Source organism: Elephantulus edwardii, unplaced genomic scaffold (genome assembly GCF_000299155.1).
Source record: "Elephantulus edwardii isolate Elephantulus edwardi_28Jun2011 unplaced genomic scaffold, EleEdw1.0 scaffold00208, whole genome shotgun sequence".
Taxonomy (NCBI): Eukaryota; Metazoa; Chordata; class Mammalia; order Macroscelidea; family Macroscelididae; genus Elephantulus; species Elephantulus edwardii.
This window is the reverse complement of record NW_006399958.1, coordinates 1,000,317-1,008,107: the sequence shown is the minus strand read 5'-3', so window position 1 is coordinate 1,008,107 and position 7,791 is coordinate 1,000,317. Positions and strand designations below refer to the sequence as shown.

At 47.7% G+C, this 7,791-nt stretch overlaps 1 protein-coding gene across 2 annotated transcripts in view; it reads right to left on the bottom strand.

The window, feature by feature from the left end:
- Positions 1-7,791, bottom strand: part of POLD1 (polymerase (DNA directed), delta 1, catalytic subunit) — a 32,583-nt gene that overhangs the window by 20,497 nt on the left and 4,295 nt on the right. Inside the window, exon 2 of one of the 2 annotated variants that reach the window (XM_006897270.1) lies at positions 4,975-4,977. The exons of the other annotated variant lie outside the window; for it this stretch is intronic. The gene's annotated coding sequence lies outside the window, so the exon portion shown is untranslated. The remainder of the gene's footprint in view (positions 1-4,974; positions 4,978-7,791) is intronic. 2 annotated transcript variants of the gene reach the window in all.

Below are 7,791 nucleotides of genomic sequence, written 5' to 3'. Positions count from 1 at the left end.
GCTCATTAGTGTTCAAGGCCTCAAACCTGTTCCTGAGATGATTCTGAAATTCAGGTGGTATGAAATCAAAGTCATATTTTGGCTCCTGTGGATTTGATTATGTGCCCTTCTGGCCCCCAGCATCCCTCCCCTTGCTGGCCCCCTCCTCATCTCCCCTACACACTCTATCTATCCTCTCACCATCTTGAACTTCACCACTGCGTGCTGTCAAGTATAGCCTCACTTACAACGACCTCATGTGACAGAGAGCAGAGCTGTCTCCAAGGTTTCCTGGACTGTCACTTTTACAGGAAGGAGCCCTGGTTGTATAAAGTTTTAAGTGCTCAGTTGCAAACTGAAAGGCTGGCGGTTCGAGCCCATTAACAACTCTTGTTAGCAAACTCTTAGCAAGGGGCCTGGCGATCGGCTCCCAGGGAGATGCACAGCCTGGGAAACCCTCAGAAGCGTCTCCCCTGCGCGTGCAATCACACAGCACATTACAGTCTTCTTCCCGGGCGTGGCCCGCCAGGCCTGGATGGTCACGCTGTTAGCAGCCAAGGGGTGACCCCTCTGCACACGGAGTCTCCCCATCACACGCTTGTCCTGAGCAAAGCTAAGCACTACATTTCCCATAAGCCTCTGCTCTAGGCGCCCACCCAGCGCTCCATGCATCAGGCAAGCGCGCCCCCTGCTGGCTAGGCACCGTCACTGTTCATTCAATCCTTTCCCACAGACTGAACTTCACCAGGTCCCTTCACCCAGTTTTTCCAGGGCCAATGCTGCCACAATTGCTTCATAGCTCCTTCCTTCCTTCTTTCTCTCCTTCTCTTTTATTTTCTTTTCTTTCTTTCCTTCCTCCCTCCCTCCCTCTCTCTCTCTGTGTGTGTGTGTGTGTGTGTGTTTGTGTACCTCCTGGCGGTGATGGTGCGAGTGGATCTGCCCATATTTCCTGGGCTTTACTGTTTATGGACAATGAATAAGAGTGACGTCTTTGAGCTGTGGTGATGAGAGAGGAATGTGGGTTGACACAGGCACCCTAACAATGGGCTGGGGCAAGGCAGAGGTTATGAGGATGGCGCTAGTTAGGGCAAGGTTCAGAGCTGCTGTTCCCGGGGCCGCTGGTCAACCCCATGGCATCTAACAAGGTTTATGAAAGAACGTGGCTCTGCAAGGAGCCCAGGGGGTGGAGGGTAGGGGGGTTCCAAGCCATCATCTTTTGGTTGGTAAATCGGCACCAAATTTAATCTCTGCACGCCCAGGGCTCGCCTCTGTGTGTGTGAGAGTGACAAACATACGCGATATTATGGATCTACCAGAAACTCATAGCCACTCTCCCTCCATGTCTCTTCGGTTGTAAGTCGTGTGTGTGTGTGTGTGTGTGTGTGTGTGTGTGTGTGTGAGATATACATTTGTGTTATTATGGATCTACCAAAAACCGTTACCTCCCCCACACCTCTGAGGCTGTAAGTCGTGTGTATGTGTGTGAGAATGAATGTGTGAGTGTGTGTACTGTCAAATCAGATCCAAATGGCACAGGAGGAGATTGTCCCTCCTTCTCCACTGAGCATCTGGTGGATTCGAACCGCACGCCTTTGGGATTGCAGTGCAGCTTCTTGCCACTAGGCCACCAGAGCTCCCTATGTAAGTCTTAATGGGAGGAGACTTCCTGTCTTTCTCCTGACGAGTGGATGGTAGGTTTAAACAACTAACCTTTCTGTTAGGGGCGCTCGCACGGCATACGTGGTAAGGAGTCATGCTCCCAACCAAAGGCACATCATTGGTGGTGGTGGTGGTGGTGTTGCTGCTGCTGGTTCTGCTCCGCACTGTCGAGTCAGAGCTTACCCTCCAGCAGGTTTTCAGAGGCAGTAACTCGCACAGGAGGAGACTGCCCATCCCTGTCCTTCAGAACAGCTGGGATTCAAACCCTGTGCCTTTGGGATTGCCGCACAGCTTCTTACCTAGGCCATCAGAGGCCCCTACCTTTCTGTTAGCAGGATGATGTCTTCCGCTCTACAACGACAGAGTGCCACACGCCCACAATATCACTCATTTTCCCGAAGCAGCTCAGAGTCAGGGGCTAACATCACAACCCCCAAGCCCTCTGGCACACATCTCTTAAAAAGCAAGGGTGTTCTCTCTAATACAGTACAATCAGCAGTTTCCAGAAGCCCAGCAAGGCAGTGATTAGGTACGGGGTTGCTAACCGAACAGTCAGCGGTTCAAAGGCAGCAGGCATTCCAAGAGAGGAAGACGAAGCCATCTGCTCCTGTGAAGACTCACACCTTACGGGCGGCTCTTTCCAGCGCTACAGGGCGACCACTGTCGGTCAGCAACAGGTCCATGGATAGCAATCAACTCCGGGACATTGACTATTGATTCCGTATTATAAGTAGTCTCTGACTTATCCAGCTGTCTTCAGAGTTTTGTGTATTTTCCCACTGGTGATAGCTTGCAGTGTGTTAATTTGCTGATGTTACCATTCTGTAGCCAACTCTCAAAAGAGTCACAACAAAATGCAACAAAGTAATAGCATTCAGAGGAGGAAAAAAAAGAGCTAGTTGACTATATATTTGGGGTTTGGTTTTTTAAATTTACATATATATATATATATATATATATATTTTTTATGTGTACCATCAAATCAGATCTGACTGGTATAGGAGGAGATTGCCCCCTCCTTCTCCAGCAGAGAATCTGGTGGATTTGAACTGCGTACCTCTGGGATTGCAGTGCAGCATTTTGCCACTAGGCCACCAGAGCTCATTCTGGGTTTTGTTTTTTGTTTTTTTAAGTATAGTTGGCTTCCACTGTTGTCAATCGGAGCCCACCCACAGCTGACCCTCCCTCTGGTTTCCTTTTCTCAGGATGTAAATTTTCACGGGAAGCCTCTCCCACTGAGCGGCTGGTGGACGTGAACCACCAACCTTTTAGTCAGCAGAGCAGTAGGTGACAGGTGTGCCTCACCTCCAGGGCTGTCTAGAGAAGTCAGGTGTGGAGCTTTGTGACCTACTGTACATTGTCCAGTTGAAAATGTTCCTTTCATGGTCACTTGTCTGCTCTCCAGAAAGAGCCCTGGTGGTGGTGCGGTAGTTAGGGTGCTCACCTGTGAACCACAAGTTCGGCAGTTCAGGCCCATCAAACACGGCCGGGTGGATAAATGAGGCCACTGGCCTCCTTACAGACACCCTGTGGAGCAGCTCCTCTCTGTCCTGCTAGGTTGCTGGGCGTTAGAACTCATTCTATCAGCAACATAGGTACTTTTGGGGCTTATTTACTCTCCAAAAAAAAAAAATTCCATTTACATAAATTCAAGAATATGCAAAACTGATCTCTGAGAAAAGCAAACAGGCTATTTCCGGGCAGTGGGGAAAAGTGGGAGGGGATTCTCTGTTGCAGTGATGTAATGTCCTATGACATCTATCTGTCCATTCAGACCTGGGCAAGTGACTGAGAAGGTACAGGAATTACACCACTGAGAGAAAATCGCCCTTTACTGTCCATAACCACACATCTCGGGAACGTGTGCCAAAGGCATATCACTGTGTGTGGAAAATGTGCCTTTACAAGGTAATTTCCCGCACCATTGTTTGAAATGACAAAAGACTGGAAACCACCTAAATGTCCTCCCCTCAGGTGGCTGCTTGAACAACTTCCAACTGCCCCCTTCAATGGAGTACTACACAGCCAGGTAGAGGAACGAGGTCGCTCACGCCCCGCAGGCAGTGCTGAGATAGAGAAGATTCTCAGAGGCCAAGGAGGACGCAGAGAAAGAAAGCACCAAGCTGAAAGCTCGGATTAAAAGGGTGTTTACAGCGACAGATTCCATCTTGGAGGGATGAGGAGTGAGGGAAAAGGGAGTGAAAATTAAATAATATTAATTAAGAGATCAGAGGGGTGCAAGTCCAGAATGAAGGTTGCATAGTGGAGTGTACTCGGGCCGGTGGGAGGGGTGCGGGGGGATTGTATACCAAAGAGGGAATTTTTTTCTTTTGCTTTTCAAAGAGAGGAGCGAACTGCCGGGGGAGGGCTGGGCAGGGAGAAAAGTGCAACAATGAATGAATAGAAATACAAAATCTCTGTAAATGTTCACTGAAATTAATAATTTTTTTAAAGCAAATATGAAAAAGGAGGTGATCAGACACTATAATTAGTTAATGACATTCATCAACTGTAATGAACATTATAAAGCAAAATGTCTATGACTGGCTGGATAAAATCCACTTTGATGTGAGCATTTTCACTCAAATTTTTAAAAATGAATTTAAAAACATTTAAAAAAAGCTAGAGAGAGGAATGTGAAATGGTCTAATTGCTATGGAAAGCAGTTTGAAAGTTAAGAATAAAAATACCATTTGACCTAGTAATTCCATGACTGTGTATAAATCACAAAGAAACAGGATGTGTCAAACTGCTGTGAAGTGCACTCCTGTCCTGGCAGCGGTATTTACAACAGAGGAGAGAGGGAAACAACCCAAGTGTCCATCAACGGACGGGTAGGTAAACAAGCCATGGTCCATTCACACAATGGACTATTATGTCTCACTAAAAACCCCCAAGAATTCATGAAATACAGTGTAACATGGGCGAATCCAGAACAAATGATGCTGAGTGACAGAAGTCAGCCACTGAAGGGCGATTATGGTCTAACACCACGACTGACTGTAAAAAGCTAAGCGAAGGTTTACGCACAGATGCGGGCGGGTGGTGGTGTAATTCTTGGAAGGTTACCAGCGTTGAGGAGGGAGGGAGGAGAGTAAAAAGAGGCAGATCAATTGAGTGAAAGGAAAGGCGGGTGCAATAGGGCTAATCACATCCTGCCATCAATCACGTTCAAACGTAAACTCTGGTAATAAGCAGGACTTGGGCCATAGCTGACCCTCCAGGGGGTTTTCAGAGGCTGTAAATGACAGAGGGAGACAGCCAGGCTTTCTCCCACTGAGTCGCGGGTGGATTTGAACCTCCAGTTTCAATTGTTGTTACGTGCCGTCAAGTTACCTGCTATGTACAATAGCCCTAAACTGTGCTCTATCCTGTGCCAATCTCACTGTCCCTGACACCCCTACCTCCATTACCCCAGTTGCTGCATCAATCCATCTCATCGAGGGTCCTCCTCTCCTGTGCTGTCCCTCCACCCTCCCAAGCATGACATCTCTTTCCAAGGACTAGTCTCTCCTTGCAACACATCCAGAGTATGTCAGACAAAGCCTCAGAAACCTTGCCTCCAAGGAGCAGCCTGGCTTCACCCTCTCTAGGATGAACCTGTTTGTTTTCCTAGCAGTCCCTGGTATACTCAATACTCTTCTTCAACACCACAGCTCAAAGGCATCAATTCTCCTCCTATCATCCCTAGTCATTGTCCAGCTCTCTGATGCATAGCAAAGTAACCGCAAAGACCATGGCCTGAATCAGGTGCACCTAAGTTTCCAGACTGACACTGTTGCTCTTCAGTACTTTGGAGAAGTCTCTAACAGCAGACTTTCCCAATGCAATTTATCTTTTGATTTCCTGGCTTCTGGTACCAAGAGTGCTGACTGTGGAACCAAGTAAGCTATAGTTGTCCACAATCTCAATCTCTTCACCATCTATCATGATCCTGCCAGTCTGCCCAGTGGTGAGAATCTTTGTTCTTTCTTTTTTTAAAAAAAAAAATGTGGAACACTTCACAAATTTGTGTGTCATCCTTGCGCTCTTTGTTCTCTTTTAATCACAGACATCAACTGTAATTAACACTATAAAACAAAATGTGAGGGAGCTCTGGTGGCCTAGTGGCAAGACGCTGCACTGCAATCCCAGAGGTACACAGTTCAAATCCACCAGATGCTCTGCTGGAGAAGGAGGGGCAATCTCCTCCTGTACCAGTCAGATCTGATTTGACGGTACACGTAAATATAATACAATAAAAAAAATGTGGATGAATGATTGAATAAAAAACTAGTATGATTTATTTTCACTCAAATACGAAGAAAGAATAAAATAACTATACAAACACAATGACCAGGCCTACTAGTCTGGCAGAGACTGGCTCTTGGATTGTTTCTAGCCTGCCATCACTCCACTGAGGCTCAGTTTTCATCCAAACAATAAACAGGTCTATCAAGGAATCAGTACCAACAGGCAAGAATACATGCCTTAGAACAAACCATGTACAGGGTGAAGAGGGGCAGCATTTTTCAGGGGTGAAGCTCAGAGGGCCCAGGCAGGAAAGAAGGCTGAGTGGAAATGAAAGACCCAGGGAGGGAGTGGGGAAAGTTCTACTACACTTCAGGGCTCGCCATCAGGAAGGCAGAAGGTATGTGAACTGTTGAACGGGAGAGCCAATTGGGTCTGTAAACTATTCCCCAAATCACCACAAAAGGTTAAAACAGATCAAATGACAAATAAATGCAGTGGTGAGAATATTCACCCTGACTCAAGCTATTAGGAAACAACTGAATAAATCGGAACTGAAGACCAGTCTCTGTAACATGGTTGATCTTACAAAACAAAGGCTCAGAAGAAATGATCAAAGGGACTAATGTGCAGAGGGAGCCAACCTCCCTCACCGCTAAATGCTCAGTGAAAGGCTAAAATTTAAGTAAAAGGCTGGTGGTTCGAACCCCACCACTGCTACCTCTGCTCTGCAGAAAACTCACATTTTTACCACAGTCTGCCCAAGATGGACAGCCCTGGAAATCCCAGCGGAGCTACTCTGCCCTGCAGCTCACAGGGAACCTGAACTGTCTCCACCACAATGTGTTTTGTTTTCTTTTTGCGGAGGACATGAGGAACCCTGGTGGTGTAATGGTTATGCTCTGAGCTTCTGTGTGTGTGTGTGTGTGTGTGTGTGTGTGTGTGTACCGTCAAATCAGATCTGACTGCTAGAGGAGGAGATTGTCCCTCCTTCCCCGGCAGAGCATATGGTGGATTCGAACCGTACACCTCTGGGATTGTAGTTGCAGCTCCTTGCCACTAGGCTACCAGAGCTCACCTATGCTCTGAGCTTCTAACTCTAAGTTTGGCAGTTTGAATCCATCCTCAGCTCAGTGAGAAAAAACACCTGGCAATCTGCTTCTTGAAGTTACAGCCGAGGAAAAACCACTTTAAACAGCCCCTGGTTCCCTCAGCAAAAGTGCTGCACCCTCCCTTGGTTCTAGCCCTCTGAGCACAGCCCTCTCTCACATTCACTCAGTTGCATGAATGCTGGCCTCACTGTTCCTTAAACACGGCAGCCTGGGTCCCACCATATGATTTTTAGAATGCCATGGAGGTACAGTGGGACTTGTAGGGCCAGCCACATGAGGAGGGAGAGGGTGCCATCAAATGACCTCAGCATAAGTTCTCCAGGTGGCGCCGAGGGTGTGAGCCTGGCTCCTCACCATAAGGTCAGAGCTGGAACCTGTCCAGAGGTACCGCAGATAACCAGGCCTGGCGGTCGGGTTCATGAATTCCAGCCACCCCTGCCCTGTAGCCAACAGGGTCTGTCCAAATGAACACTCACACTGAACAAACAAATCTCATTGCCGTGGAGTCGGAATCAATTCATAGCTGACCCGCCAGTGGGTTTCTGGAGGCTGTAAACCATATGAGAGGATACTGTCTATTTTTCAGCTGGTGAATTTGAACCATGTGCCTTTGGGTTGGCAGCACAACTCCTTACCCATTAGGCCATGAGAGCTTCCTAAGTAAACAAAGAACAAATAATAACCACTGCCACCACCATCAAGACCTCAGGCCCTCAGGTGGGGGATGAACACACCAAGAGAAAGATGGCCAAAGTCCTCTCATGTGATTTTCAGACTCCAAGGCCCCATGGAGGGTCAGCTAGCAGTGGTT